This window comes from Giraffa tippelskirchi, chromosome 12 (genome assembly GCF_054371585.1).
Source record: "Giraffa tippelskirchi isolate mGirTip1 chromosome 12, T2T-mGirTip1v1.2.pri, whole genome shotgun sequence".
Classification (NCBI taxonomy): Eukaryota; Metazoa; Chordata; class Mammalia; order Artiodactyla; family Giraffidae; genus Giraffa; species Giraffa tippelskirchi.
In genome coordinates, this window is record NC_137286.1 from 92228904 (window position 1) to 92256505 (window position 27602).

General features: G+C 40.8%; 2 long non-coding RNA genes across 3 annotated transcripts in view; one reads left to right on the top strand and one right to left on the bottom strand.

Moving 5' to 3' along the window:
- Window positions 1–2212: 2212 nt before the first annotated feature.
- On the top strand, window positions 2213–14162 carry LOC145528740 (uncharacterized). Of its 2 annotated transcripts, none has more exons than XR_014070591.1 (3): window positions 2213–2826; window positions 12771–13005; window positions 13135–14162. It is a non-coding gene; the product is annotated as an uncharacterized LOC145528740 (long non-coding RNA). The 2 variants fall into 2 exon arrangements; XR_014070590.1 differs by having other exon boundaries at window positions 12771–12905.
- The window catches only part of LOC145528741 (uncharacterized), a 37931-nt gene continuing 23439 nt past the window's right edge, over window positions 13111–27602 (bottom strand). Inside the window, exons 2-4 of the long non-coding RNA XR_014070592.1 lie at window positions 21014–21066; window positions 14649–14698; window positions 13111–13452 (exon numbers count right to left, since the gene is read on the bottom strand). This is a non-coding gene — a long non-coding RNA (uncharacterized LOC145528741). The remainder of the gene's footprint in view (window positions 13453–14648; window positions 14699–21013; window positions 21067–27602) is intronic.

Here is a 27602-nt window from a genome sequence, read left to right on the forward strand (position 1 = left end):
CTCTATTATTTGTAAATCTAAAAGTGAGCATTAATCTTAGTGTTTTATACATACATACATACAAAAAAAAAAAAAAAAACCAACAACAAGAATGAGGTTAGTGCCTGTGGGAAGAACAGAATAGCACATCACAGGTGGATGTAACACATTTTTCATAAGCACAAATTAAGCAGCCTGAAACAAAGAGATAAAAGTAAACCAACCACCCTTCCAATTTCCTAAATTGAAGTTCTGTCAACTGTCAGATGTTTAAAGTGATGATTCAAATGATCAAATGCTTTAATCAAAAATAGAATTGAGTACTAGCACCATTAATAGAAAACTTCCCAAAATAGCAATAGTAGTACTATGTTGATTCACTCTTCCAGAGACTGAGTCACAAAGTATAAAATCTAGTAATTTGGAACTGATGACAAACTATCCCATTTTCCCTGTATCATTTTTGGTTCCTCTTCCTACCCTTTAAGTCTTCACACTGCTGAAGGTCCAATCGTTCTCCTTTACGTTCTCTAGCTGCACACTTGCATCACACACACACACAGACACACTTTTTGGAGACTCCTTAAAGTCATCTTACTGGCGTTACTGTGAATGTTTCTCAGACCTCTGTCTGATCATCCTTTCATTGCACTCCAGTCATAGTGTTTCTGAAAGCTATGAGATATCAGCACTGAAACACAAAAATTCAACTGTAGATACTTCCCTGGTGGTCCAGTGGCTAAGACTCTGAGCTCCCAATGCAGGGGGCCCGGGTTCACTCCCTGGTCAGGAAACTAGATCCCACATGCCGTAACTAAGAGTTCACATGCTCTAAAAGATCCCATGTGCCACAGTGAAAACCTGGCACAGCCAAATAAATAAATATTTTTAAAATTCTACCATAAAATTCACATATTTCCCCCTTACATCTCACACCCCATCAACACATCGGGTTTATTTTCCAACTACATCCAAACTATATCCTCTCTCTTGGCCTCCCGTCCAGTCTACACCAACATCAAGTCTACCTCCGTTGTCGCAGTGGCCTCATCACTGCCACCCATGCTTCCACCCCTGCCGCACACTGCACTCTCCTGGATATAGGAAGCGAGTGGCGCTTTTAAAACAGAAGTCACATCCCAACACAACTCTGTGCAAAACCCTCCAGTGACATAATTTCCCTGCAAGAAAGTACGCTATCCCACTTCTGTCACTGGGTTACCTGAGGAAAGCTACTTAACATCTCTGAGCCTCTATTCCCTGCTGGTAAAATGAGGACAATGATTTTCTTATTGGTGTGTAGGGAATATACATGCCCATTGTGACAGGCATAGCAGAGCGTGAAACCTGTACTTAATTCTACTGGTCTCAAGGGAAGCCTGTGTGGCTATGAAATGAGCCATAGGATGTTCTATCAAACTCAGGAACGAAGACAGATGTACAGGGTCAGATGGAAACTGAGAACCTCAGAGCATAACCACTCTGTGACTCTTAAGAATGGGCCCTCGAGGAATTAAGTGTAAGGTAAACTCACAACCAGAAGATTAGTCCAGGACAAAGACTGCCGACAGGACGCAATACTCCAGATCCAGGTCATCTACTTGGATGGTGGGATGCAAGTGATCACCAGTATTTTCAGTAGAGAGAATGCTCAGGTCTGGGAGTTCCAACTTCTTCTCTTCAGTAAGTGAACCCTGGAATTTTAGTTGAACACATGGACACTCAGAATTGATCCCATCCCCTAGATTTCCTTGCCTCTGAGTGTTCCCTGGTCTTGGGATGGGAGCAGGAGGAATGTATGTAATTTTGAGGGTTGTAACTAAAAAAGCTTGCCTTCCAACCCCTTTTCTTCATTTTGCTGCTAAATATGATTAGTCATCTTGGGTCCTGATAAGGACCACAGTCTAAGATAGTAGAGAAAATCAGATCGCCAAAGCTTATGTCTGACTATTTTAAAGCTGCCATATTGGTCTTGAACTGTCTAAATTTATATTATAATATTGTTTTGTGTTAGGACAGCCAAATTAATATATAGCCGATGACAAGATTGCCTGTTAATTATCTAGCAGCAAGATTTTTTCAGAAAGAGCTTAGGTGCAAAGGACAAGTGGTAACCTATGGACCCACTGTATGCTGTCCCTGGGAGGTGCCAGCCCTGGCTCCAAGCTGTGACCTCAACACCACTCCCACACCTCACGGCCAACAATGGCTGAACACTGCCCCAGCCAGAGCTACTGTGACTGAGTTTTCTTCTAAGGTTTGACACACAGGGCTATCAGGGCTGACTCTGGACTCATAGATTCTCTCCTAGACAAGCTTGATTTGGGTGGTGGTGTGTGGTCACAGTCCTTAGCTTTGTTCCAGAGGTTCTCTCCTGACTTCTGATAGAAATTAAGACCTGGAGTCTTAGAATTCAGAGACCACTATCGTGAATAAGGAACAACCCACCTGGTCCTATAAGTCATTGGAATGACCACTGATTTAATACTGTACAGGTCTTTGGGAGTCCTTTGGACAGCAAGGAGATCAAACCAGTCACTCCTAAAGTGAATATTCATTAGAAGGACTGATGCTGAGGCTGAAACTCTAAGACTTTGGCCGCCTGATGCAAAGAGCTGACTTGTTGGAAAAGACTCTGATGCTGGGAAAGATTGAGAGCAAGAGGAGAAGGGGGTGGCAGAAGATGAAATGGTTGAATAACATCACTGACTCAGTGGACATGAATCTGAACAAACTCCGGGAAATAGTGAGGGACAGAGGAAACTGGCGTGCTGTAATCCATGGTGTCCCAAAGAGTCACACACAACTTAGCGACAGAACAAAAACAACAACCAAAGTCTTTCTCCAGTAAGTATGGACTTTAGCTTGAGGTTAGCGTTCAAGAAATTCCATATGCTAAAATGGAGAACAACTTTGTTATTAGATATTTTGAAATTCATTTTGGGTACCGTGTGCAATGTGTAGATTTTCTCTATACTGTCATAATTCCAAAACTGATATATTCTGTTTCTGTCTCTCATTTTAGGGGATATTTTTTTACTGTGCTAAAATATACATAAAATTTGTTTTAACCAATTTAAGTGTATAATTCAGTGGCAGTTAAGTACAATCACACTGCTGTGCAACTATCACTACTCTCCATCTCCAGAACTTTTTTATTATCTGAAACTCAAATACTATAAGTATTAAACACTGGTTCCCCATCACTCTCACTTTCCAGCCCTTGATAACTACTACTCTACTTTCTGTCTCTATGAATTTGACTACTTTAGGCACCTCAAACAAATATATGGGGTATGGAATCATACAATATTTGTCCTTTTCCGTCTGGCTTAGTTCATGGTTCATCCATATTGTAGCATGTGTCAGAATTTCATTCCTTTTTAAAGCTAACTGATATTCCACTGCATGTATAGACCACAGTTTGTTAGTCCACTCATCCATCGATGGATACTCAGGTTGCTTCCATCTTTTGGCTACACAGAACCTTTTGCTGCTATGAAGATGGGCATACAAATATCTTTTCAAGGCCCTACATTCAATTCTTTGGGATATGTACTTAGAAGTGGAATTGCTGGATTATGTAGTAATTCTATGTTTAGTTTTTTGAGGAACCACCATACTATTTTCCACAGCAGCTGCACCATTTTATATTCCCATAAGTGATGCACAAAGACTCCAATTTCTCCACACCCATGCCAACATTTGTAATTTTCTGGGTTGCTGTTGTTGTTTTTATGACAGCCATCCTAATGGGTATGAAGCGGTTTCAGTTTCACATTTTTAACGTTCTCAATTAGAATTTCAGAAACCCCTACTAGTCAGTACTGGTTCGAATCTTCTACCCTGACTGTATTCTTTGACAAAGTGGTTAATTAGGGAGTTCACTGTGGGATGGATTTTCAAAGTCACATTTATCTATTGGTTTTTACATCTTAGTCCCCAAAGCTGCTTCCCCAATTTTCAGCCAAATATACTTCTCTAATTTCATCAGTTTTACATAGTGCATGTCTGAGTAAGATTTCACTTTATAAAAGAGTTCCTCAACTTAAAAGAAAAATTTGAAAATGTGGTCCATACTCTCTAAGGTTCAGAGAAATTAAGTGACTTTTCTGAGGTCTCTTATCTCAGTAGTGGAAGAGTCAGAATTTGAACAGCATGAGACATCCAGTGAGACAGAAGGTATGCCTAGTAGCAGTCATATTATGCGTGCATTCTGTCAATCATTCATTCATTTCTTCAACATATGTTACATATACAATTTAACTGCAATATTCATTTACAAAATAGACTAGATCAGTTGATTTTTGACGTTGCTGTTGTTTAGTCGCTAAGTCGTGTTCGACTCTTTTGTGACCCCCTGGAGTATAGCCCGCCAGGCTCCTCTGTCATGGGATTTTCCAGGCAAGAATACTGGAGTGAGTTGCCATTTCCTTCTCTAGGGGATATTCCTGACCCAGGGATTGAACCCACATCTCCTGCATCAACAGGCAGATTCTTTATCACTGAGCCACCTGGGAAGCCCAGTTGGTCTTTATCTCCCACCAAGTTATCAAGGAGAGTGGTAAGGATTCTGAGGAATGAAACATGCTCTGATAAATACCATCATCTTAGCAGACAAGAAACCAACAATAATAATGAAACTTCACCCCTTCCCGCCAAGGGAATTACACATAAGAGATATACAGTTATAATGGAAAAGTACCAGGATAATTCTTTCTAGAGGGAAAAGAGTATCGTAAGTCAAAATTCAGGGACTTCCCTGGTGGTCTGGTGGTTAAGAATTCACCTTCCAATGTAGGAGACGTGAGTTTGATCTCTGGTTGTGGAACTAAGATCCCACCTGCTTCAGAGAAACTAAGCACTGCAACTACTCAGGCCGTGAGCTCCAGAGCTCAGCTCACGTGAAGCCCGTGTGCCTCAACAAAGACCCCGAGTGCCACAACCAAGACCCGATGTGGCAAAATAAGTATTTTTAAAAAATAAATCAATGTTTAAAAATAGTAATGAAGAATATTTCTGTGAAATGCACTACATTAATACTGATAGTATAGGAAACAGTTGAAGGAGGTATAGGCCATGCATGTAAGAAGCTTATAGTATAATAAAGGCCTAAGACAAGTCTACAAATAGCCATGAGCAGAGTGACAAATACTTGAAAGACCAGGGTAAAATCAAAGTGCTGAAAGTTTTTTTTTTTAAAGAGACTTAAAGGAGAGAAAGACCCTATTTGGTTAGGGAAATCCAGGAAATCTTTGTAAGGGACTTTGTAAAAGAGAGTCTAAAGAAAGAGGACTATGGCCTATTCTCTGAAAGGTTCACAGATGTTGAACAAGCAACTCTTGGGGAATCAACAGAGGGAAGGCCAATTTAAATAAAAGAAAGTACATGCAAAGACACGAATGGGGAGGATTATGAGCTGTATCCCAGAACAAGCTGTTGAGAATAGGCTGTATATGGGCTAGTCGCAGGATAAAAGCCTGAACAGATGAGTTAGGAACACATGGTGGAAATAGCCTAGAATGGAAAGCTGCAGTGTTATGTTCTGAACAGAAAGTGAAGGGGAGTCATCAAAGGCTTCTTAGAGCACTGGTTGTGAGAGGTAGGTTATGTGGACAAGCAGGTTCTTTGGGCCTCAGGTTGTCACATATGCTTCATGCTCTGCTACAAGCACTGCTTTAGGAAGATTTATCTTACAGATTGTTCCCTCCCCTCAAATGTCAAGGAGAACAGAGGCAAAGATGATGGCCATATTATTGTGGTAACTTGGTGCAACAAACTCAACTATCTGTACATTAGATTGGGTACAGAGTGGACTGGAGTTAGGGTAACAGTTAAGAATTTATTAGAGTAGTCCAGGTAAAACGTAAAGACCCCTAACTGCAACCTGGTCATGAGACTGGACACACAGTCGAAAAGCACACTTGAAGGAGAAGGTAGAGGACTTTGCAACCAGCCAATGGGGAGAGGGAAAGGTGAGGAAAGGGAAGGCACAGGAAGCATGACTGAGCCTGCAAGACTGAGTCACTGGGGGAAGGATGGTATTTCCAAGTGAAGTAGTATGAGTTGGGAGGAAGAGGAGCCAGTTTGGGGCTGAGGTTGTGGAAGATTATGCTGGATTTGGGATCTGTGGATTTCAGAATACCAGTGGCCATCTGTTGTCCAGCAGGCAGTTGGATTAGGTGGAGGTCAGGCTACATTCCTAGAGATTGTGCAAAGTGGTGAGCATTATTTAACCTATGGAGCAAGAGGTCTGCAGGAAGCCCTTTGAGGATGAAGCCTTGAGAGATGGCCAGGTTTATTCTTAAACCTGGGGGAAAAGAGTCATGGAGAGGTAAGAAGTCATAGGGGGTAAGAAGGAGGTCGGTCATGCTGGAGAATTCAGGGGTGTCAGATAACTTATACTAGTTCCTCCAGATGCCTTCTCCTGCTTCCTACATTCTGCTCTCAGGCTCAAGTGTGCCCCATATGGCTCTGTGTCTTTGGCTTTAAGATGTGCTGAGTCAAAGGGGAGTCTAGCAGGAGACCCAGAGGAGGGAGGAGAGGGAGAGGTTGCCTTGGACTGGCTGTGATCTGCTCACTGCTCCTCTCAAAGTGAGAGGTTGCCTTGGACTGGCTGTGATCTGCTCACTGCTCCTCTCAAAGTGTTAGTAACTGCTATGCATGATTCTCCTTCCAGGCTCTGTAACTTTCCCTCACCTTGTCCCTTTGGGTCCAGGAGTGATAACTGTTTGGCTGCTGCCATTTCTGAATTCATCCTATACCTTATGGCTCCCTTAACTCTGTCTTCAGTTTTGTACTTAGCTTTTTATAACACTTTCTAAGTCATCCTAATTTGAGTGTTTTACTTGTTTCCTGTTGGGACCCCAACTGATATACCCACTATACAGTAAGTGTTAACTAAGGGTATGACTGGCAACACTGACATTGTCCTAACCCCTATCAATAGCTCTTTTATTTATAGGAATCAACAGCAAAATTTAATTTCAGCCATAATTCTACCTAGTTCTTCAACTCCTACTCAGAAATTGACATGCAATTGACCAAAGGGGACCTTTGCTAATCAAACTAAGCTGTTGTTTGCTGATTTTAGTCACTAAGTCATGTCTGACTTTTTGTGACCCCATGGACTGTAGCTCGCCAGGCTCCTCTGTCCATGGGATTTTCCAGGCAAGAATATTGAAGTGGGTTGCCATTTCCTTCTCCAGGGGATCTTCCCGACCCAGGCATCGAACCTGAGTCCCTGCATCTCCTGCACTGGCAGCTTTATGGCTGAGCCACACCTAGGCCTAAAACCATTAGCACATTTTTGATAAAAATGCTGACTGATGCATGAAGAAAGTAAGCACATAGATAAGAGGGAAGCATCCTTGATTCCTGATACTCTCAAGATGGGCACAACTATCAGTCAAACGTGCTAGGAGTAAAAAAGAATCCCTGCTCTTTGGCTGTCTGAAACACTTAGCGCTCTCCAGAGGGTCAATGGCCAGCCATTGTTGACAGCCGAACTTCTCACAAGCTTCTTCACTTTCAGAGCTGTATCTTACACTGATTTCTCCAGCTTAAAGAAGACTTTCAGGACAAGAATATCCAATTCTTGATATCTACCTGAATCAACCGTAGGGGCCCATGGAAACAGATGAAATCAGGATTAAGTGGTCTTTTTAAGCCACTAAATATTGGAAATATTTTAGTTATGAGAATTATAGAAGGGGGACTTCCCTTGTGGTCCAGTGGCTAAGACTCCACGTTCCCAATGCAGGGGTCCAGGTTTGATCCCTGGTCAGGAAACTAAACTACAACAAAGATCGAAGATCCCATATGTTGCAACTAACACCTGGCATAACCAAATCTTTTCTTTTTTTTTTTTTAAAGAACTATAGAGGGAAATTTCAGTAATTCTGGGGTACAGGGAACCTGGTTTCATTTCTGAAACTTCATCTGTCCTTGCAGTATAAAAAAATATCTAAGAATGGGGTTTCGTGGCCTTGGCAGGGATAAGTTTTAGATTTCAAGAGAGAAGGAAGGAGTCTTTGAGTTAGGAAACATGTCTAAGTGGTGAATAAGCACAGGCACTGAGGTTTTTAAGAGCAGCTGGGTTTGGCAAATATGAGGCTGTTCCTTCTCTCGCTTTTTGTTTTCTTCTCTCCTTTGCATAGTGAGGCAGGCTTCTGGGGTCTCTGAGTATTTCTCTGGTCACTGGTCAGACCCGCAGGAGAGCTTCTCTGATTCTGTGAACACCTTGAGAATGAGCTGTTCTGAGAAGCTTCCAAGCCTTTCAGCATGGCAGGACCAGGTGTGGCAGATTTCTGATGAGAGATGGTCCTGTTTTCAGGGCTCTGCATCAGAAGTCATTCGGCTGGCAGATGCTGCTAAAAAAGCAAGCACATTCCATTCAAGGCGGTGCTTCTAGCATACTGCAGCTGAAGAAGGGACATACTCTGGGTTAGAGCCAAGGCTGAGTGTTGGAGAGTGACTTCAGAGGTAAAGCTTGACCTCTCTCCCCTTAAAGAGGAAACTACCAGGAAGGGACTCTAAACCATGAAACAAGTTGCTAAGGTTGCTTTTACTATTCCCAAGCTCATGCCTCACAAAACTATCGTTAATCCTGGTCTCACCGTGTAGCTTTAGGAATGAACACACTATCCTACGATGGGTATGTTTTAAGTTATGTCTTCTATGCATTTAGTATCTTCAACAGAAATGCACATCAAGATTTGCTATAAATAATCTTGATGAGGATAATCAAAAGTTGTGGGGGCACGTGACTTCCTAGTTTTCTTTCGCTTTGATTTATACCTGCTGTGTTCTCTGAGATAACAGAGACCCCTATTTATTACTGCTAATTCCCTGACACAGAATCCCCCTGAAGGATATGTATCATTTCTCTTTTATCCCAAATATACATTCGTGTTAAAAATCTTTCCTGTAAGTGGGGAAATTTATAGCAAACAAAAAATTGCTGCATTAGTTCAAGTTTTCAGAGAAATCCTGAAGGGACTGAAGCAAGTACATTTAGCTAAGCTGCACAACAATGCAAGGCTAATTCTGGGGAAGAAGGAGGGAAAGCGTGACTAGGAAAATGTAGATGTGGCAATAATTGGACAGTCTCAAAATGACAGCTCTATGACATGAATGCAGAGTCAAATTCATTTTATTTATTGTTTTTATCTTTGACTGCTTTGGGTCTTCGTTGCTGCACACAGGCTTTCTCTAGTTGCGATGAGTGGGGACTACTCTTCATTGTGGTGTGCGGGCTTCTCATTGCTGTGGCTTCTCTTGTCACAGAGCACGGGCTCAGTAGTTGTGGTGCACAGGCTTAGGTGACCCGTGGTATGTGGGATCTTCCCAGATGAGGGATCGAATTCATGCTCCCAGCATTGGCAGGTGGATTCTTAACCACTGGACCACCAGGGAAGCCCTAAATTCATTTTTAATAATAAAATGTCTCATCTGCATTGTGTTATTAGGTCTGAGACAGTGCTCTGAGCACCTGCCATGCACTCACTTTCTGATTTCGTCCTCAAGTCAACACTCTGAGGTGTGGGTACTGTGGTTATTTACATTTGCTAGATGGTGAAACTGTGGCCCAGTCACAGTTTGCAAACAGTAGATCAAGTATTCAAATTTGGGTCTGACTCCAACATTTCTCCAACAAATGTATTTCATTTCATTTCTCCAACGAATGTAAATTGGGCACCCACTCTAAGTCAGGCATTGGTAATGGGCAGACAGTGGTGTCTGTCTGCAGGATGTTTATAATCTAGTAATGGAGATGAACGTTAATCACATATTTGGGTTAGAATTGTCATACACACCACGAACAAATGGTAGAAGATATTCTCTTATATATTGCAAACCCCTAGATCATACGTGTGTCGGATTCCCAGGGAATACTGCTTGAATGGTGGACTAACCCTAGTCTTGGCAGAGGACCAGGAAGGCTTTTCTAAGGTCTCGAACCTTGAGACTTGAAGGATGATTTGGGCTGATTGGGAGGTAGGAGAAGCTTGCCGGAAAGGAGTGTTTTAGGCTGCCCACCTAAAGTACTCAATTCAGGGAAGAACCTTAGTAGTTAGAAGAGATACAAAGTAGTCCAAAGTTGAAGCATGGAGGGTGGGTGAATGTAAGTGAGGGTCAGTTCAGTTCAGTCGCTCAGTCGTGTCCAACTCTTTGTGACCCCACGGACTGCAGCACACCAGCTTCGCTGTCTGTCACCAACTCCTGGAGCTTGCTCAAACCCATGTCCATCAAGTCGGTGATGTCATCCAGCCATCTCATCCTCTGTCGTCCCCTTCTCCTCCTGCCCTCAATCTTTCCTAGCATCAGGGTATTTTCCAATGAGTCAGTTCTTCGCATCAGGTGGCCAAAGTATTGGAGCTTCAGCATCAGTCCTTCCAATGAATATTCAGGACTGATTTCCTTTAGGATTGACTGGTTTGATCTCCTTGCAGTCCAAGGGACTCTCAAGAGTCTTCTCCAACAACACACAGTTCAAAAGCATCAATTCTTTGGCGCTCAGCTTTCTTTATAGTCCAACTCCAACTTTACAGTCCAAGGTTCAAGTGAGGGTAGCCAAAGATAAACTATAAAGGTAAGAAGGGTAAGGTATCCAGGGTCATGTGAGCCATATAAAGACTTGGACTTCCCTGGTGGCACAGTTGCTTGAGAAACCTGTATGCAGGTCAGGAAGCAACAGTTAGAACTGTACATAGAACAACAGACTGGTTCCAAATAGGAAAAGGAGTATGTCAAGTCTGTATATTGTCACCCTGTTATTTAACTTATATGCAGAGTACATCATGAGAAATGCTGGGCTGGATGAAGCACAAGCTGGAATCAAGATTGCTGGGAGAAATATCAATAACCTCAGATATGCAGATGACACCACCCTTATGGCAGAAAGTGAAGAAGAACTAAAGAGCCTCTTGATGAAAGTGAAAGAGGAGAGTGAAAAGTTGAGTTAAAGCTCAACATTCAAAAAACTAAGATCATGGCATCTGGTCCCATCACTTCATGGCAAATAGATGGGGAAACAATGGAAACAGTTAGAGACTTTATTTTGGCGGGCTCCAAAATCACTGCAGATGGTGACTGCAGCCATGAAATTAAAAGACGCTTACTCCTTGGAAGGAAAGTTATGACCAATCTAGACAGTATATTAAAAAGCAGAGACATTATTTTGCCAACAAAGATCTGTCTAGTCAAGGCTATGGTTTTTCCAGTAGTCATGTATGGATGTGAGAGTTGGACGGTGAAGAAAGCTGAGCACCGAAGAATTGATGCTTTTGAACTGTGTTGTTGGAGAAGACTCTTGAGAGTCCCTTGGACTGCAAGGAGATCCAACCAGTTCATCCTAAAGGAGAAAAGTCCTGGGTGTTCATTGGAAGGACTTATGTTGAAGCTGAAACTCCAGTACTTTGGCCACCTGATGTGAAGAGCTGACTCACTTGAAAAGACCCTGATGCTGGGAAAGATTGAGGGCAGGGGGAGAAGGGGGGCGACAGAGGATGAGATGGTTGGGTGGCATCACTGACTCAATGGACATGAGTTTGGGTAGGCTCCGGAAGTTGGTGATGGACAGGGAGGCCTGGCGTGCTGTGGTTCATGGGGTCTCACAGAGTCACACACGACTGACGTGACTTAGCAGCAGCAGCAGCAGCAGCAGCAGTACATAAGAATCTGCCTACCATTGCAGGGGACAATCCCTGGTTCAATCCCTGGTTCAGGAAGATGCAACATGCCTCAGAGCAACTAAGCCCATGCACCACAACCTCTGGGCTCGAGTGCTCCAACTACTGAAGCCCACACACCTAGAGCCTGTGCTCCACAACAAGAGAAGCCACCGCAGTGGGAAGCCTGTGCACCACAACAAAGAATAGACCCTGCTTGCCACAACTAGAGAAAGTCCGAGCAAAGCAACAAAGAGCCAGTGCAGCCAAACATAAATAATTTTTTTTAAAAAGATTTTAATCTTGATTCTAAGAGCAACAGGTTTCCAGGGAAGGATTTTAATAAGGAGAATATCATCCATGGGTTTCCATTGATCATTTTTGCTGGAGTGCAGTCAGTGGGGAGGTCAGTTAGAAATCTGTTACCATGGTGTAGACTTGGACTAGGATGATGGCAGCAGAGAAGAGGAGAAGTGAGTAGATACTTGGGAGGCGAATCCCTAGAAATGAAGGACAAGAGTGGGAATTGTGTCTGTCAGGGTGCCTGAATTAGTTACCTATTGCTGCAAGACTAATTACCTCAAACAATAAGTATTTAGTATCTCACATAGTGTCTTGAAAGGTCAAAGACCTGGGAGCAGCTTACCTGGGTGGCTCTGGCTCAGTCTTTCATGAGGCTGATGTGAAGTTGTTGGCATGTATCACAACATTCTTAAGTTTTCACTGGGGCTAGAGGATCTGCTTTCAATCTCACTCACAAGATTGACTGCAGGCCTCAGTTACTTACAACATGGGGAATGCTTGATGTGAAGGCTGGTTCATCCCAAAGTGCATGCTCAGAAAAAGAGAGAGTGTGCAAAGTGACCAAGAAGAAAGCTGCAGTGTTGTTACTGACCAGTCTCAGAAGAGACACGCCATCACTTCTGCCACCTTCTACGGTTAGCGCAGACCAAGTCTGACACAATGTGGGAGGGGACTACACAGGAGGCCCAGCCTGTCAGGGGCCACCTTGGAGGCCGATTACCACTGTGCTCATTGTGAAAAAGACAGCACTTTCAAATAAGGGTAATTTGAGAAGTTGTGTCTATGTATGAATACTTGTTTTGTCTTCTTACACAGGAACAATTTACAAAGATGTGTGCAAGGAAAAGAAAGACCACAAAGGAATAAAGACCACACTGGAAGCAATAGAAGCTGTTATCACCCCCTACACCCAAGGGCCAAGAGGAGGGAGAGGATGCTGGAACTCCGAAGGTGATAGAATCATGCACAGAAGGCCCACCTTGAGAGAAGCTGAGTTATTCTGTCAGGCGACATGGCCAGCCACGTGCCTGGACATGCGGGGAGCTGACTGGTACCACCTCTCTCTAGCTATACATTCAATGACATCACGTGGGTAACCACATAGGTTTTGGTTGGTAATATAGCAGTGATATCGCTGAATAATATGAACCAGAACTTTTTTCTTTTTTTTTTCTTTCAGAGACCCAGTTGTTAAACATTTACAAGCACACTGCTGGACACAGCCAGCCTGAGGCAACCTCAATGTGGGAGCTAAGAAAATTCACCCTCACTCTCAAGTTAGGAGGAGGACAAAACTCAACCAGGAAGCCAGAGAACACAAGGGCCTCTTGACTCAATTAATTGCTCTCAACTTTCTCTACTCAAACCATCCCTTGGGGCAGACAGCAAGTAAAGGAGGGTGGAGAGTGGATCCAGAACAGCAAGGCTGCATATCAAGTGTGACTCTCCAGCTCCTTCCGTGAACAACCATGTAGACAGCGATTCAATTCACTGGATACTGAAAAAAGACAAAGTATCACTTGTTACAATCTCTTTAATTATAATTTTGTACCCATCCATATCCCTCCTGCTTCTCCACATCAGTGGGGGTAACTTTGGCAAATAGCTGAAAACTGGATTTTCTAGTAGAGTCAGAGAATGAGTTCATTTTTTTGTTTAACTTTTTTAAATAATAGAAACTGACTAATTGGGAGAATTTATTAGAAAGGTGTGAGAGAGCTCAGAGAATTGAAAAAGGACTTGAAGAACGAGGCTCATGAAGGCAGAAACAGGGCAACTCTGAATCACCCAAGTGGTAAGAAGTAATCAATGATCTCAGAACACCTCTGATGAAGAAAATCCTTCTCCAATTTTTTTTTTCTTTCATAACAATCCTTGAGTTATTCTGTTCAAGACCCACTGTTGGAGGGCTTCCCTGGTCTGGGACGATCCCACATGCCACAGAGCAACTAAGCCCATGCACCACAACTACTGAGCCTGTACTCTAGAGCCCAGGAGCCGCAACTACTGAGCCCATGCATTGCAGCTACTGAAGCCCACATGCCTAGAGCCTGTGCTCCACAACAAGAGAAACCAATGCAATGAGAAGCCCACACACTGCAATGAAGAGTAGCCCCTACTCGCTGCAACCAGAGAAAGCCCTCGTGCAAAAACAAAGACCCACCACAGCCAAAAAATAAAATAAATATATCTTTAAAAAAAAAAAAAGCACTGTCCTAGAGTAAAATTTGATTGGCCAGCTTCAGTCACTAACTACTCTTGGCAAGGAGAAGCCAAGGGTTCCTTAACTGACAGGCTCACTGGGACTCACAATAAGGAGCCAGAAATCCCCAAAAAGGGATTCATAATTAAGAACAGGAGGGTGAATGGGTGCTGGGAAGCCAAGGAGCAGCAAATGTCCACTACAGCCTTGGACATGACTTTGCTCCAGGGTCCCTCCTCATTGGGCAGGTAGGGAAAGGAACAACTTTCAGATCATTAATGTGGAAGTAACAAGGAATTAACTGTTCTTTAAAAATCTCTAGGCATAATGTCAATAGTTCAGAAATGTCACACAATTTGACATTAAGAGAATTAATCTTGAAAAATCACAGGTATGTAAATAAATGTTGGAACTAAAATAAATAGCATACTGAAAGAAAATCTGAAATGTGCTGATGTTTTAAAAGGAAGGTCAGATGCCAAATATCAAACCTGATGAAAAGATAAGCGTGTTCCAGTTGCATTCAGAGGAACTGGAAAATCTAGAATTAAAACAAAAATAGGCTGTAAGTACTGGGAGTTTGTGGGAGGCCTTCTGGTATACCTCAGTTGTAACTATGAACTAAGAGAAAATGCTTAATGTTTAAGACCTTGTGTCCCCTGACCTGCACTGCTCTGCTCTGCTCTCTTATCCACTCATCTAAGCCCTGCTGTCCTTTCAAGACCCTGTACACATGTCTTCTCTCAGAGCTTCCTGGACCAGCTCAATCCAGCCCAGTTCACAATTAAATAGCACTTCTTGTTCCATGCACTCGGCACTTCCTAAATGTCCCCATAGGTTGTTCCACATCTTCTGATGTGTGCATCCTGATCCTCATCGAGTCCAAGAATGTTGGAGGCAGGATCTCTGTCTTATGATGATAATAAGTTGGCTGTGGAGGCTTAAAGTAACTTTTTAAAACTTTGGTCTTTCTTCCCTTTTCTAGTTCCTCTTCTGCTTTCACCCTGAAAGTGAGGACCTTAGCAAGGATTTGCTTCTTCTCCCTCTTTTTTTCTACCTCACAATGTTCTTAAGCATTTTTTTTTTAAGCTGTATTCTGTGGCATGTGGGATCTAGTTCCCTGACCAGGGATCAAACCCCAGCCCCCTGCATTAGGAGCTCAGTGTCTTAACCACAGGACCACCAGGGAAGTCCCATCTACCTCACAATGTTCTTGAGAGAAGGAATGAAAGCATACATGTAAAAGACCAGACTTACACTCACATGTTTTAATTTTGTTTGCTGCTCTTTCCCCTATCAGCCAAAATCTAAGCACATAGGAAGATCCTTGAAATGGTTACTAATATTGATGGTATTTGTTTCGTGCTGCACATCCTTCCTCAATGACCTCATCCACTTGGGCAGTTTCAACTGTGATCTTCAAGATGACTCGCCATCTGCCTTCAGCTGATTCATCTTCCAAGCCCTGGACCCATATTTCCAATGGGAAGTTGTGTAAACATCTCAGACTCAACACATCCTGAATTGAACTCATCTTTCCATACAAACCTAGTCCTTCTTTTTACTGAGGTACTTGATCACAAGTTATAACTGAGCTAGATGTGACTTCAGCTTGAAATATCAGAAATGTTCTAGCTCCAGCATTTCCCTTTCACTCTCTCCCGCCCATATCCTAGTAGAGAATATCTTGTGTTTCTAACCTTCTTTTTCCTCTGCAGCCCCATGTCTGACTTTCATTAAATCTCAACTGAAACCTTACAAGAATGTCCTGGCTAGTCCCTCTGTCTCTGCCCCCCACCTCAGCCCATGCTCTACACTGTCATTAGAGTTCTTTTCCTAAAACACTGATAAGATTTTATCAAACTCTAGCACCCTCCCCACATACATCAAAGCTTTTAGTCTCCTTATTGCATGTAAGCAGTCAAAACTGTCCACAGTTTTCAGCCCCTGCCAAACTTTCTAGCCTCATCTGCTCTGCAAACTCCACACCTAATGCCACCCCCTATTTCACAGTCCCAAAATATGCCCTCCACTGTCACACAGTTGATTCAGTTAAAGTTGCTTCCATTGTCTTCAATAGTCTTGTCATCCAGGATCTTCCTAATCTTACATCTTCCAAACCGCTTTACTAATTTTAACTGTTAAAATCAATTGTTCTTTTCAAGTAGTAAATACTCGTTACCGAGAACTAAATGTGTGTTGGGAAATTTACATACATGATCACAGGAATCATCACCATAATTGAGTAAGTTTGGTATTACACGACCATGATCCCTTATCCAAAGGCAGGAGGCCAACCGTGCTTCTAAATTTAGAACATCTTGCTTTTTTAGAAAAACAGTGGAGTAGACGGAGTCTTGGCTCCCCTATCTGTAAAGTGGAAAGGGTAAAAACTAGCACCGGTACTCACCTTGTGGAGTTATTGTGAAACAGGCAATGTGTTCCATCAGAAAAATGCCTAATGAAATGGCCTTATTCAGTGCATTTTGGCAGCTTATGAACAATGCCTTGGTAGGAAAATAAATGCATCAACTTGTATAGTTACCTAATTTGTATCAGAAAAGTAACTTGGATGGTGATAAGAGCCTTCATTTTGCTGGAAGTTGTGTTTCTTTTTCTTTCTTTACTTTCACTTCCTTCTGCTACTTACCACACCCTTTACTCAGTGTTTCCTACCAAAATCACAGGCCTTCTGCCACTGCAGTAAAAATGGTTTCTTCAGTTTTCTGGCCCTGGAGAAGGAAATGGCTACCCACTCCAGTACTCTTGCCTGGAAAATCCCATGGACGGAGGAGCCTCGTAGACGACAGTCCATGGGGTCGCATAGAGTTATTATTAATACATAATTTTCTCTGGCCAAAAAAAAAAAAAGAAAAAATTATACTAGATAATTATTCCCTTCCTCTCTGACAAAAACACTTCATGACAATTATGCTAATTTTAGGAAGTCATGAAAACACTACTAACAAACTCATCTCCTTTACTCTTCCATAGGATGTAGAAGAGATCAAGAATGTAGTGCTGGAAGGGACCTTGAAGTTCAGCTGGTACATATGATCTTGGCTTATTTAATTATCTAGAGGCAAATCTCGTTTTATTGCACTTCACTTTGTTGCACTTCTCAGATTTTGTGCTTTTTACAAATTGAAAGTTTGTGGCTACCCTGCGTTGAGCACGTCTATTGGCACCATTTTTCAAAAGGCATCTGCTCACTTCATGTTTCTGTGTCACATTTGGTAATTTTCATAGTATTTCAAACTTTCATTATATTTGTGTGGTGATCTGTAATCAATGACCTTTGATGTTATTATTGTAATTGTTTTGGGGCACCATGAACTGTGCCCACGTAAGATGGCAAACAATTGATAAATGTGTATGTTCTGATTGCTCCATTAATGGATTTGTCCCCCATCCCTTTTCTCAGGCCTCCCTATTCTTTGAGACACATTATTGAAATTAGGCCAATTAATAACCCTACAGTGGCCTCTATGTGTTCAAGTGAAAAAAGAATCACACACCTTTCACTTTAAATGAAAGTGAAATTATCAACAGGGTGACAGTATACAGGCTATTTGTGCTCTTTTCCCAATTTTGAACCAATCCATTGTTCCATGTCTGGTTCTAACTGTTGCTTCTTGACCCGCATACAGGTTTCTCAGGAGGCAGGTAAGGTGGTCTGGTATTCCCATCTCTTTAACTTTAACTTTCCACAGTTTGTTGTGATCCACAGTCAAAGGCTTTAGCGTAGTCAATGAATTAACAGATGTTTTTCTGAAATTCCCTTGTTTTCTGTATGATCCAGCGAATGTTGGCAATTTGATCTCCGGTTCCTCTGCCTTTTCTAAATCTAGCTTGTACATCTGGAAGTTCTCGGTTCACTTACTGCTGAAGCCCAGCTTGAAGGATTCTCTTGATATGCTGAGTTATACTGATTGATGTCCAAATGTTAACCAACCTTGCATTCCTGGAAACCACCCCATCCCAACCACTTGTTCATGATGTATTATCCCTTTTTTCTTATTGAATTTGATTTGCCAAAATTTTGTTAAGGATTTTTGCATTTATGCTCATGAGGAATATTGTCTGTAACAGTTTTCCTTTCTGTAACATCTATGCTTAGTTTTGGTGGCAAGTTAAGTATTGGCCTCATAAAATGAGTAGAAAATTATTCCTTCCATTTTTTCTGAAATAGTTTTTGAAAATTTGTATTATGGCTTCCTTAAATGCCTGATAAAATTCATCAGTGAAGCTATCTGAGCCTGGAGTCTTGTTTGTGGCAAGATTTTAAATCACTAATTCAATTTCTTTAGTAGGTGTAAGATTATTTGGGTTTTCTACTTGTTATGCCAGTTTGATAAATAGTGTCTTTCAAGAAAGCTATTTCATCTAAGTTGGACAATTTACAGACACAAGTTGTTTATTGTATCTCCTTTTATCCTTAAGGTCTGTAGACTCTATAGTTGTGCTCCCTCTTTTATTCCTGATGTTGCTGATTTGTATCTTCTCTCTCTCTCTCTGTTTTTGGCCATGCTGTGCAGCATGCAGGATCTTCCCCAGCCAGGGACAGACCCTGTGCAGTGGAAGATCCAAGTCTTAACCACTGAGTGCCAGGGTTTCCTTTACCTTCTTTTTTTTTTCCATTGATCTTTTCAAAGAACCAACTTTTGGTTTCTTTAATATTCTCAGTTTTTGTCTAGTTTCTGTTTCGTTGATTTCTGCTCTTTCTTACTTCTTTCTTACTGCTTACTTTGAGTTTGTGCCAAGTCACTTCAGTCGTGTCCAACTCTTTTCGACCCCATGGATGGCAGCCTGCCAGCCTCCTCTGTCCATGGGATTCTCCAGGCAAGAATACTAGAGTGGGTGGCCCTTCTCCAGGGGATCGTCCCAATCGAGGGATCGAACCTGCGTCTCTTAGGTCTCCTGCATTGGTAGGTGGCTTCTTTACCACTAGGGCTACCTGAGAAGCACCCTTAATTTACTCTCATTTTTCTAATTTTTTTTTCCCCCTATCTTTACTGAGATAGTTGACATATTGTATAAATTTAAGGTGCACACTATTTTAAAATTTTCTTAAGGTCAAAACTTAGATCACTGATTTTAGATCTTTTTTTTTCTAACAAACATTTAAAGCAATAAATTGCATTCTAAGTACAGCTTAGCAGACAAATTTTGATATGTTGAGCTTACATTATCAAATAATTCAGGATATTTTATTTCCCTTGTGATTTCTCTTTGGTTCAGGGGTTATTCAGACATGTGCTCTTTACTTTCAAAATATTTGGTGCTTTTCTCTTTATCTTATTGTTATTATTGCTCATTTAATTCTATTATGGTTAGAGAACACATTCTGTAAGATTTCAGTCTTTTGGTATGTATTGAGATTTATTTTATGGCCCAGGATATGATCTATTTTGGTGAGAATTCCTTACATACTTGAAAAGAATGTGTAGTTTGAAGTTGATGAGTGCATTATTCTATAAATGTCAGTTAGGTTATAGTGTTGATAATGTTTTTCAGATCTTCTACAGCCTTACTGATTATTCTGGTTGTTTTCTTCTATCCATTACTATAGAAGTATTTAAAATTTTCCAACTATGTCTACGTATTTGTCTATTTCTCCCTTTAGTTCTATCAGTTTTTGTTTCATGTATTTTGAAGTTCTATATATATAATTATGTATCATAACAATGCATAATATCATTATAAAATGTCTCTCTGCCTCTTATAAAACTTTTCTTGAAGTCTATTCTTTTATTAATGTAGCCAGTCTAACTTTCTTATGTTTATATTTTCAGATGCTTTTACTCTACTTATGTTTCTGTTTTTAAAGTGTGTCTGTCACATACAGCAAATAATTGGGTGTTGCTTTTTAAATTCAGTCTTACGATCTAACAATCTCTTCTTTTTGATCAGACTGCTTAGCCAATTTAAAGTTAATGTAATTGTTAATCTGATTGTATTTTGGTTTACCATTTTGCTGTTTGTCTTATCTTTATTATTTTTTTCCTACCTTCTTTTATGTTAAACAACTATTTGTAGCATTTCATTTTAATTATTGTATTGACTTTTAAGCTATATCTCTTGGTATTATTTCTTTAGTGATTGCGCCAGGGATTCCAATCTTTAGTTTCTCCCAATCTAGAGTAAATGTTAATTTAACTCTAATGTTGAAACATTAGGAAACCTGTATATAAATATTGAGAAATGGAGTATTTCCTGCTATATCACAAAACAAGGATGTCACAGTCATCAGTGATCCCAGTCCTCCAATGTGAGCTTCTGAGCCCTAAGGCTGTCAGGAAGAAAACCTGCAATCCAATAGCCAGCAGGACTGCAGTCACTCCTTATGTGAGCCCCAAGGGAGCTCAGGATGTGAAAAACACAGGATACTGGACCCAGATAGCTGAGATGCATATGAAAGGAATGAGCCCAGATTCTTGAATCTTCCCAAACATAGAAAAGGGCTAAATTCCTTAACTTGGGATATCTGGTTTTCTTTAACTTCCTTTAAGTCCTTTAACAAGGGCTTCCCTTGTGGCTCAGCTGGTAAAGAATCTGCCTGCAGTGTAGGAGACCTGGGCTCGATCCCTGGGTTGGGAAGATCCCCTGGAGAAGGAAAAGCCTACCCACTCTAGTATTCTGGCCTGGAGAATTCCATGGACTATATGGAAATCCTACCCACTCCAGTATTCTGGCCTGGAGAATTCCATGGACTATATGGTTGCAAAAAGTCGGACACAACTGAGCGACTTTCACTTGGGATATCTGGTTTTCTTTAACTAACAATAATCTTTTGATGTTCAGATTACCTGCCCTTTGTTGCAAAACTTCTGTATAACCCGGTTCCTCCTCTCACCTCAGAGCGGTTCTTCAGGGTCACTTGAGATATTGTCTCCTGGGCTTGAAGTCCTAAAAATTCCCACCAAATAAAACATAATTCTCAACTTTTAAGTTGTGAATATTTTTTAAGTCAACAATATATATAAACATATATAAATCTATACGTATTATAAACCAAAGAATACTAGACCCCAACTTTGTGCTCTACCATTCCTGATTCATGGTGAGATATTCAATTTTAAACCACACCTTAATAGTTATAATCTAACCCAAGTAAGTCAAAACCAATTTCTCACTGGATTAAGAAATTCTCTAAAAAAGTTTGTGTCTTTATGCCATTTAGAAAATCTAGTAATGGGAAAACCTGAGCAGCTCACTGAGATTTATTCCTTGACTCTGAAACAAACATATGGAACATTTAAATTTCAAAGTTGAAAGAGAATTAAAAATCCTCTAGTCACACCCTCATTTTGTACACAAAGAGGAGAAATCCAGACAACTAAGATCACATGCATCCATTTATTTAGTAGTTTACTTAAAATTTCACATTCATTCTAAAAACATTTATTAACTGCTTCTTTGTCATTAACTATATAAAAGTGAGTAAACACTAAAAGTCATTGAATTCTATACTTAAAATAGGTGAGTGTTATGGTAGGTAAATTATACCTCATATGAAACTGTTGGGTTTTTTTTAAAAATATTTATTTATTTATTCAGGCTGCCTTGGGTCTTAGTTGTGGCATGTAGACTTCTTAGGTGCCTAGTTGCCCCACAGCATGTGGGATCTAGTTCTCTGATCAGGGATCAAACCCAGACCCCTCATTAGGAGTGCAGGGCCTTAACCACTGGACCACCAGGGAAGTCCCTGAAACTGTTTTTAAAACAAGTAAAATTCAGTCCATCAAGGAGTTCACAATATAAGATAGGCATAAACAATTACAAGAAAATGTGAAAATGTGAACATGCTATAACAGACCCGTATGCTTAATCATGTAACACTGGAGTACCCTGGGGCTCAGGCTTGCACCTCCTGTATTTTCTTTCTACAACCACTCCCTTCATGATCTCATTCACTGTCATGGCTTTAAATATCAATTGTAAGTTGATGACTCCAAAATTTTTATCTCCAGCATATGTCTCTCCCAAACTCCAAACTCATAATCCAGCTGACAACCTGACATCTCTCCTTTAAAGGCTGTGTGTATGTGCAAAGTCATGTCAGTCATGTTTGACTCTTTGCAATGCTATGGACTGTAGCCTGTCAGGTGCCTCTGTCCATGGGATTTTCCAAGCAAGAATACTGGAGTGGGTTGCCATACCCTTTTAAAGGGGATTTTCCTGACCTAGGGATCGAACCCGCATCTCTCATGTCTCTTGCATTGGCTGGCAGGCTCTTACCTGCTAGAGCCACCCAGGAAGCCCCATTTAAAGGCTCAGTTCAGTTCAGTTCAGTCACTCAGTCGTGTCCAACTCTTTGCGACCCCACTTTGCTTTCTGCCATAAGGGTGGTGTCATCTGCATATCTGAGGTTATTGATATTTCTCCCGGCAATCTTGATTCCAGTTTGTGCTTCATCCAGTCCAGCTTTCTCATGATGTACTCTGCATATAAGTTAAATAAGCAGGGTGACAATATACAGCCTTGAGGTACTTCTTTCCCGATTTGGAAACAGTCTGTTGTTCCATGTCCAGTTCTAACTGTTGTTTCTTGACTTGCACACAGATTTCTCAGGAGGCAGGTCAGGTGGTTTGGTATTCCTATTTCTTTAAGAATTTTCTACAGTTTGTTGTGATCCACATAGTCAAAGGCTTTGGTATAGTCAATAAAGCAGAAATAGATGTTTTTCTGGAACTCTCTTGCTTTTTCGATGATCCAATGGATGTTGGCAATTTGATCTCTGGTTCCTCTGCCTTTTCTAAATCCGGCTTGAACATCTGGAAGTTTATGGTTCATATACTGTTAAAGCCTGGCTTGGAGAATTATCATCTAAAACTCAACATGTCCGAAAACAAATTTCTAAACTTCACTTCCATATATGCTCCATCCACAATCTTCATCATTGCAATTCATTAATAGCTTCATCTTTCCAGTTGAGTGAAGTGAGTGAGTGAAAGTCAGTCAGTCATGTCCGACTCTTTGTGACCCCATGGACTTATGCAGTCCATGGAGTTCTCCAGGCCAGAATGCTAGAGTGGGTAGCCTTTCCCTTCTCCAGGGGATCTTCCCAACCCAGGGATCATACCCAGGTCTCCTGCATTGCAGGCAGATTCTTTACCAGCTGAGCCACAAGGGAAGCCCAAGAATACTGGAGTGGGTAGCCTTCTCCAGCGGAGATTTTTTTACCAAATACTTTGGTGTCATCTTTGACTTATTTCTTTCTCTCATTTACTCCATCATGAAATCCTACTAGCTCTTCCCTCGGCATACATCCAGAATCCAAACACTTCTTATCATCTCCCCTGACACAATCTTGGTCCAAGGCACAATCTTCTCTTGTCCAGATTACTTCCTTGTCCTCCAACAGTCCATATTCCATAAATCAGAGGCGCCTTTAAGATTGTAACTCAGATAAGTCACTTTTCATATCAAATCCTCCAAGGACTTCCTATCACATTCCTAGTAAAAGCCCGAGTCCTCACAATGGCCTCCAGGACCTCATGAAGTCTTGGCCCCCATCTCCACTCTATTATACCTTTCTGATCTAGTCTCCACTACTGTTCTTTCTGCTCACTTTGTTCCAAACACATGGGCTTCCTTGTTGTTCCTCAGATAGTATTGGCAAGCTCCAACCTCAGGGCCTTTGCATTGGCTGTTCCCTCTATCTGAGCTCTATTAGATATCCCCATTTCTCTCTCCTTCAAATCTTGGCTCACATGTCCTCTCCTCACTGAAGTCTTCCTGATTACTCAATTTCAATTTATAATCAATTTGTAACCCCCAACCTAAAACTCATACCCTTGTGTAGAGACTTTCTATTGCTCTTCCCACTCTGTTTTCTCTATAGGCACTTATCACTTTCAATATACTACGAAAAATGCACTTATCTAATTCATAATCTATCTCTATTAGGCTAAAAGCTCTATGAAGGAAGGCTGTTCCAAGCATCTAGAACAACAGGAATTCTACAAAACATTTGAAAAACGGAATAAACATGCCTAGTACTCTTAGAAAAGGAAATGAGTATGGTTCCTTCTTCAACCAGGCCAGGTTTTTCTGTCTGGGTTTTGGGGGAGTTGGGGAGGGGAACTGTAGCTAAGATGGAGGAAAAGGTTACTGGCTGTTAAGCAAGAGTTAAATGCGGAAGTTGTAGTTGAACTTAGTTATGAAAGATGATCAGGAATTTTCCAGACCAAGAAGATGGTGAAGAGTATTCCAAGTAGAAGGAACAGCATGTGCAAGAGCAGAACATTTTGCAAATTTATGGCATGGTCACAAAAGACCAGAGAGCTAGGTATTTTCTCCATACACCAGGGAAGTATGGACCAGGGAAAGTGAATTGGTCCAGAGAGGAGGCCTGGAGGGCTAGTCAGAATCAATCATGAAAAATGGAGGCAGATTAAACCCTGGTCTCCCAATTCCCTTTCCAATGCTGTATTCACTGCTTTATACAGTTTCACTTTTCAGTCTAAAAGTTATTTTTCTTTTAGATATTGTAGGCTGATAACTCTACCACCCACATTTTCCTTTATAAATAAATATGCATTCATGATCCAGGACTGTGAGATTTATGGTAGGTGATTATCAAAAAATACACACATTTTAAAAAGCAAAAAGCTGAAAAGGCTCATGTTTTGAAATAGATTACAGATTTTTGATTACTTATATGCAAAATACTGAAATAATCCAAACTTCCAAAGAAATGACAGTTGGTGTCTTAGAGATAAAACTCTATAGGAAAAAAGTAACTGTAATATAACACAGAGGGATGTGGAAACAGCTGTTAAGTTTTGGGGGGACTGAAAAATATCCTCCAAAATTTTTGGTAACTGGCAACTGTTAAATCAACACCGATATTATATTGACTATTCTGTATCTGAATTGTTAAATTAGGAATGAAGTAAAGGAAACTGTACACAGTAAACTGATCATGGACTATACTATCATGTTTTGTTCTTAAGACTGATATTTCTTATACTTTGGTTCTCCTTAACTTGATATGTAAACTGAAGATCTTGTACCTTTCAAACTTCATTAGAATTAAGTGTTAAATATTAAAAATATGCAACGGCAGAACAATTATATGTATATTCAACAAATATTTGACAGCCTACTATGAGCAAAGAATACAGTTTAGTTTTAGATTCCAAACACAAAACAAGACACAAAAGCAAGTAGCTATTTCTCTTTTCTTACAATAACCATGAGGAATACACTGATCTATAGGATAGAGAACAACCATTCAAATGACTGCAAATTTACAGTCTTGTTGGGTTTAAGACAAAACAGTTGTCAGAATCCACCAAAAGCCCTACAGAAATCAGACCACTTCCATTGACTTGTATGCACAACTGACTAAAATTTTGTTGAAAGCTGTATCTGCCTATATTTGCTTCCAACAGAGATGTCACTTAGCTTCCTTATACTGTAGTGGACTCAGCCCCCATCTAGCCCTTGGGAGCCTGAACCACTGTAGTAAGACCAATTTTCTATGCATTAACATATACATCCGTAGTATTTTTTAACTGTGTTGCTTATGTAGCAAGAGCCAATAGATGTTCTGTCACTTTGACCTAGCAACTCTACTCCTGGGAACTTATCCAAAAGAACTAATTCCACAGAAGCAAAAATCTAGATGCACAAAATCTTTTATTACAAGGCTACCTATAACAGCCAAAATCCAGAAGCAACCTAAATTTCTATAACCAGAAAATGATTTAGGAAAGTATAACACATCAACAACACATCCTATTATGTAATCACTGAAAGCCAGAACCATGAAAACTGCAGAAACTTAAAAAAATATTTTTGATAAACCTGAAATCAAAAGGCACTATTTTTTCACATAGTACTGTGATTATAAAGGTATAAAACCAGATGAGTGTGTGAAAGATTAGATGATAAAGTGGAAAAATGAAAACAACTGTGTTGGGATGGAGGAATAACGAGTTTGTTTTACTTATAAAAATGTTTCAAGTTTCGTTTTGCATCAACTTTTCAACGGAAGATTATGCCAGGAAGAATCAAGTCACACCATGTGGATATGTCCAAATAGATCACACATAAAAGCTGAATTTTTACAGAATTGACCCATTTGTGTTTTCTGTGAGCTCCTTACTATAACTGGCTCTGTAGTATCATCATTTTTACCACTGTTTTCAACCTTGCAGATCTGTTTCCAATAGACACATGTAGGGCTTCATCTCAAACCTACCAAGTCTGAAACTCTGGAAGTGAGGCCTGGGCATAAACATTTTATTTTATTTATTATTTTTAAAAATTGAAATATAGTTGCCATGCAATACTATGTTAGTTTCAAATGTAATACATAGGGATTTGATATTTGCATACATTATGAAATGAGCACCATGGTCAGTCTAGGAACCATCTGTCCTCATACAAGTCATTACAATATTATTGACTATATTCCTTATGTTGAATATCACCTGCCCTTGGCTTCTTTATAACTGGAGGTTGCACTCTTAATCCCCTTCACCTATTTTGCCCATCTCCCACCCTTCTCCCCTCAGGAAACCACTCATTTGTCCTTTGCATCTGTGAGTCTGTTATCATTTTGCTTTGTTTGTTGACTTGCTTTGTTCTTTAGAGTATTTTAAATCTACCTCCAGGCAATTCTGAGATGCAGCTAGGGTCAGAACCACTGATATCACTATGTAAGAGAACCAGTGACCTGAAAGCCAGCCTTTTGTGAAATTTAAAAAAAAAAAAAAAAAAGCTTTTTAAACTACACTTTAAAGAAAAAACAAAAATTATAGTCAATGTTCAGGTGACATTTTCAATTTTCATTCCCTGGGATGTAGGAAAATGTAGCAAATGTGTTCACACAGCTACAACCCAAGGCATGCTTTCCTGAGGTCCTCAGAGCACACCAAACTAAAGAAAGATGATCTTGGAGCCATCCCAGACCCGACCCTCAAGGCAGGACCCCTGTGGCCATGGTGACCTTGTAACATGGCAGCAAGAGGCTCTTGGGAATTTCCCAGAAGGCAAATATTTCTTTCTTCATTAAATTTATATGGTGCTCAAAACACTCTACACATCCCAGAGTTTTTATTTTGATTTCTAGCAATTTTCATATACTCAGCTGCTCCCTGCAGGCGCATGAAGCTCTGTTGCCTCCAGCATCCCCTACGGCAGTGTCAGTAGAGAAGGGAGTGCTTTCTGGAGGCACAGGAGGAAGTGTCCACCACAAATAGTCCTCTCAATTCTGTCCTAATGATGAGGCCTCTCCAGCTACTTCTTCCAAAATGAGCACCTTACAATCCATTCTCCTGTTGGCTAGTGGTTCTTTCCTTTCCTCTTTGATTTATGGGTTCTATGAGTGGGCCATTATCTCAGAATATTAGAGTTGGGAGGAACTTGCCCCAATTCTTTTGAGAAAACCAAGGCCCAAAGAGGATAACGATTTGCCCAAGATCACATAA